Here is a 6,000-nt window from a genome sequence, read left to right as displayed (position 1 = left end):
CAATTCGCCAGGTAAATATTCCGTTGATATTAACGTCGAAGGAGTCGGTCATGGTTGTCAGCCAAGACATAACAGACTTACCACCTTGATTCATGAATGACAATAATTTTTCTTCCTCAAGTATCGATGGGACTATCGCTGGCATCCACAGGGTAAATTTAGTTAGTTCCACCTTACCGGATTGAATACCAGCGGCTCTCCAGATAGCTCTGTTATTACCTTCGACGTCTCGAATGAAAAGGATCGTGTGTTTTGCTCCATAAATAACTTTCCTGAAATGCCTGCAAAATCCAAAAATGTGAGATAGCGGAATTGCACAAGAAAACATTCGTTCATTTCCATCTCCTTTTAACACAGCTCTTCGCGTGGCAAATCCGATATTGTAATCGATATTGGATTTGATTATCATTTCTTCGACGTCAATCTCAGCGGTTTTGGCGTAATTTTTTGGTTTTCTGATTTCATGCGGGAGATGTTCAGCGGTATCGGAATTATCTTTGGCGAATATCATACTAGGACCGGCTGACCTGGTAAAATCATCCGAGTATCTAGCTAGACCTATAATCGTCGTTGCTATATCAACGTTGTCCGTGATTGATTCGATTTCTCTTCCATCAATCATGTAAGTGGCGCTCTTGAATAAAGCCATGATACCATTGTTAACGAATCCAATTTTAGTTTTTTCATCGTAGTTGACGCCACCAGCGTCTTTCACAATTTTACCAACAACTTCGATATACGCCTCAGACGGAAGAAAATATCTTGTCGTGTCGTGAACTTGAATTTCAACACGACCAATCGTATTTGGTGTCACTGCGTAATACTGGAAATCTCGCACGGATGTGTCTCTACCTACAGGCTCGTCCATGTCGAACACTTCGTTTGACACTTGTGCGAACATTTATTAATAAGAATTTTATCTAAAACGAAGACCGCTACCCAATATGAAACTTGTATTTGCAACTTCCTGTGCTAGATTTGTGTTAGCAACTTCCTGTGCTAGCTCATTTATTTTTTTATTTGCTGCGTCGTTTATAGCTTTGCTGACCTCGGGGGGCATTTCGCTGGTGCTAGGTAATTTGACGGGCTGCTTTTCTTTACGTGTTAAATTTGATATTTTACCTCTGACAAAATCGAAGCCTTTAGTTGCCAAATTACCAATACCAGAGATGACAGTCTCGCCAATCTTTCCTATTGCTTTTGACGCGAATTGCTTAGCTGCGGGTCCTATTTTAGGGACTACTCGCGTAACAAAACTTTTAACGATGTCTCCGAATCCATTGCCGTGGATATATTTGTATACAGGCAATCGAGAGTTAACTATGCGGACCTGTCTAGGTCTGCGCTGATGTTTGTGAACAATCATGTTATTTCAATTGTGTTGTTTTAATCGATGAGTTCATCGACGAGTTCTTTGTAAATGTAAGAATCGATGACGCCGCCGCGGAATAATCGCTGACAAATATCTGAGGCCTCGTTGATTATTTCAGAAGAGTTATTTCCGGCTCGCTTTCCTCCGATTAATATTTCGAGGCGAGATACATCATTGACGACGCTGTCAGGGCAAACGGTATATCCGCTTCCTGTTTTTGGTTTCGAAAACATTTGCGACGATGGCGATAATACATCTTCGAATTTCTCCTCTTCTTCTTCATATTTTTTTACTTTGTCTAGAAAATTTTTGTAACCGGGGTGATAAATATCAACTTGATCCCCCCTTGAAGCAAAATACACAGCGGGAATCCATTCCTCTTTGGTATATTTTTCTAAAGATCCGGGACGTAAATATTTACCTCTGTCTTCGAAGCCGTATTTGGCGATTTTAATCAGGCTTTCTTCCTTATCCTTTAACCTCCGAAGTCCAGTTGAGGTAAATTCTGAGGCGGGGAAAGATCCTACAATTTTAATAATATCCTCTAATTTCTGATGTTGTGTTTCCTCAATTTCACTCGTTGCAGAATTCCAAAACTGAACATATCTCTGATCGCTAGACCTGGCCTGGGACATATTATATTTTATCCGGTATGTTGCTTTATACCAATCTTCTCGTGAATTATATCTATTTGATCCATCTTCCGTTAAATATTTATGTCTTTCATCGAAACTACGCCTCGCGAAGTATCCAAGTTCGTCAATATCTTCATCATGAATTCTATCTAATTCTAATCTTACCGTCGTTAACCCCCCCACAGTAAAAAATTTGTCCGTTATATTCGCGAGGCGACCTTTCTTTACTACTTCCTCTTCTTCCTTCTTTTCTTCTTCTTCTTCTTCCTCTTTTTCTTCTTTTAGTTGTTCTTCTTTTTGCGCTTGTGCTTGTTGCTCTTGTTTTTGATCCACTAGTTCCTTTAATTCTTCTAGAAGCTCTTCCTGCCTCGCTTCTGTTTGTGTTTGTTCTTGTGCTTGCTGCAATTGTTTTTGCCGCGCTTGTGCTCGTGCTTGTGCTTGTGCTTGCTTCAATTGTTCTTGCAGCTTTTGTGTTTGTGCTCGTGCTTGTTCTTGTGCTTGTGCTCGTGCTTGTGTTTGCGCTCGTGCTTGTGTTTGCGCTCGTTGTGTTTGTACTATTCGTTCCGGCAATAATCGAGTATGTTCCTCAATATCTCTCGTCATGGGAACAATTCCGCGTTTCCTGAGTTCCTTATCATCTTTTTTGTCACCATATGCGACTCGCTCAACTGTTTCGGTGACTGGACTTAACAATCTCGACGATAAATCGGTAAGATGATACTTCGCGTCTTCGTAATCACGAACATTTTTCTTAAATAATTTTTTTGCTGGAATAAGCTTCTTTAATGACGCTAATTGTTCTCGCGCTAATCTAGCAGAATGAGGCTCTCCAACTGTGCTAGTTTTCGAACTCATATTATTTTCAAGTATATTATTTTAATGCGACGTAAAATTGGCCAAAGCAGCCCCCGCGTTGCAACAAAATTATTCCCTTCATTTATTTTTCCTGTCTCGGGTGCTAATTTACTAACACACCGGCGTGACCAACCGATGCATCCGGTCTGAAATGCACGAAAATTAGCTTCCGTAGAAGGCTGTAAAAGTGAAATCTGAGGCTTCTACGGAGAAAGTTCGCGTAGGAAGCTTTATTTGGTCTGGAACGGAAGGTCTGTACAACTTCCCTGCTGCTGAGCCCAGTATAAGACATTTTGACTTACAGGCATATTTGTTGTTCAGGGAGCCATCCATAAAAGTTATTTGTTTAATTATTTTGCAACATACAATTAATGCCAGGATTTATTAGGCACAGCCCGCTGTAGACTATTTTGCACTTATAATTTTTTTTTTATTTTGTGCTCGACGCCATCCCTAAAGTGTATTGGTGTCTTTATTTTTTGGAGATTTCGTGATATTAACGGAACATGATAGGGTGGTATATTATTCCATCTTACTTTACATTGTGTTTATAACTGAACGTCTTGATGTAATATCAACTTATAAGCGTGGTTTTGTACCGTTTGATAATTCATACCCGTGCCCATCTATATTAGACGATATGTTCCTTTTTTTATATGTTTCTTTTTTAAGTCTTTCGAAATAAGGGTAGGATTCGTTACTGTTTATATGTGACGAGTACTCTCTAATGTGGGGATCTGGCTACAATTGCCCCAGAAAGTGATATCGTAGTGTTCTACAAAAACTCTCCAAACTACAAAAGAAACAATAGACAGTAGTTCATGGATTTTGATAGTGTTCAAGAAACAGGGTCATTTAGGTGTTAATGTTTCTAAGTATTACTAAATAGATACCACACTTAAAGAGATAATTACTTTATTGATATTGGGTTAAATAAAAGTTAGTTTGAAATTATGGCAATACTTCAAGCGTTGTTGTGTTGTAAAACTTGCTTTAAACCAAGCCTTCAGAATATGCTTTTACATGAGATCAAAGCATATTCAAGGTGTTTCTAGATATACATGAACTGACGTTTCTAGATATTTTATCAGTTCAAGTTTACATTGTTGTAGAAAAGACTAATCTTCTTTGCTGGGTAAATAAGAATGGATATAGTCCGCTCACGGTTAAGATTTTGTATGAAACTACGGCAATACCCCGAGCGTTGTATGGGTTTGAAACTTGGTTTAACGCAGTCAATCGGAATAAACTTTGCGGATGCATGAAGTTTATCTTTGGAAAACAGTTTTTACTCCGTCTTTTCATCTATCAGATTCCAAGATTGCCAGTTAAGCAACTCCCTTTATTCCAGAAATGTATAAACTGCTGGATTAATTTAATCTAAATGACGTCGCAATGACGTATACTCTACAAGGTCGATTCCCTCTGAATGGAAAGGTATTGGTAAATTCCAAGTCCAGTTAGTATATGAAATGCTTTGACAGTTAGACTTCATGGAGATAGGTATGCTAGTCGATTTAAGAAGTTATTACCTGTTTGCATTTTGAATCCATCTGTAATATGGAAATTAGGAAATAGCATTCTGGCATTTATTGAGTCATATCAGCTGGCCATCAGAATCTGCATGAACTCGTTGTCAAGCAGTCTGCACCTCTCTGGTTGATCATTTTCTATGCAAATGTAGATTTCTTGCACAAACCTTAACAAATTTTATGTGATGTAATTGATAAATTGCAATGTCCAATACTTAATTGGTGCATACTGTGTTAGGAACGATTACCAACCCGTGATTCGTTAATTCTTTTAATCAATTATATTTCTGTTTCATTTCAACTGCTGTTTCCCTGTCGAGAAGGTATATAACAAGCAATATCGATGATGACAATAATAATGAACGTATTCATATTGTAATCTTTGTAACGCCATAATTTAGTTTATTAACACCATATATTATGTGTGGAGCATTATTAGTAGTGCTTATTATCACCGCAATGGATAAATATTCCAGTACTTTTATATGAATGAATCAATACCTGCATTTTACAATGTTTATTTTACTAAGTATACCTTGTTAACCTCTAAGACTACCTCGTAACCTGACTGTTGTGTTCACGTAAATGGTAATCCAAAGGTTATAACCTGTAGGACAAAATACTGAAAACGTGCTATGACCTTAAGATAGCCAGTACATTTTCTAGATCTCGCTGTTTTTTATATTGTTACTATATTCTCTGTACTACTGAATGTAGACTTCCGAATATTACGTAAGAAAACAAATATCAATAAATCAATAAAAAGCATCTGTCAGTTTGAAGCTTCTCGATACAGTAGGTCAAAAAATCAAATCTGGTCAGGCTTTCCAGTTTTTTACTTGTTTCCTTCTTGTTAGTGGTGACCGACAATACATTTCCATTATATTGTCAAAATGTAGCATGCAAACGGTTTTCCCTAGATTATCCAAGTACACTTAATAAAGTCTTTATACAAATTAAAAAGAAAAGAAAACATAGCACTAGAAAAGAAAAAGAACAAGAGAAGGAAAAGGAAAGGGCAAGCAAACAATACACATCACTATTCAGCGAAAACAATGATGTATCTCGACTTCGAAAGAAACGTTTCTGTCCTAGAGACTGTACACATTGAGTAGATAACTACACATCGAGCCTCTGTGTTTTATGTTACTTATTATAAGTTGATGATAAACAATAAAGCAGCCTGTTTGATGGGAAGCACCAAGCCAATGATAAAGACACCGGACATTCAACGATTGAAAGTTATTATAGATGTTAGTGTCGGGTTCTTTATATTTAGTGAGCATAAAGCGTTCCTCTTCAAGATAGCTCTTTCAAATATAGTGCCGGAAGTACCATTAAAACCAAGCAACCAACATCTTCAACATAACCATTCTGTCCAAATAAAGTACTGAAAGTACCTTTAAAAACCTACCAACCAACATCTTCAACATAACTTTCTGTCTCAAGAAAGTGTTGAAAGTAATGTTAGAAACCAACCAACCAACCAACCAACCAAAGCAACCTCTTTAAAATAGCTCTTCTCTCAAAATAAATTGCTGAAAGTACCGTTGAAAACCTACCAACCAGCTTCTTCAAAATGCCATCATGAAAAAGGAACGAAACG

This window comes from Sinohyriopsis cumingii, chromosome 17, assembly GCF_028554795.1.
Source record: "Sinohyriopsis cumingii isolate HCF-2022 chromosome 17, ASM2855479v2, whole genome shotgun sequence".
Taxonomy (NCBI): Eukaryota; Metazoa; Mollusca; class Bivalvia; order Unionida; family Unionidae; genus Sinohyriopsis; species Sinohyriopsis cumingii.
The sequence above is the reverse complement of the archived record's forward strand: the minus strand, read 5'-3'. Positions refer to the sequence as shown.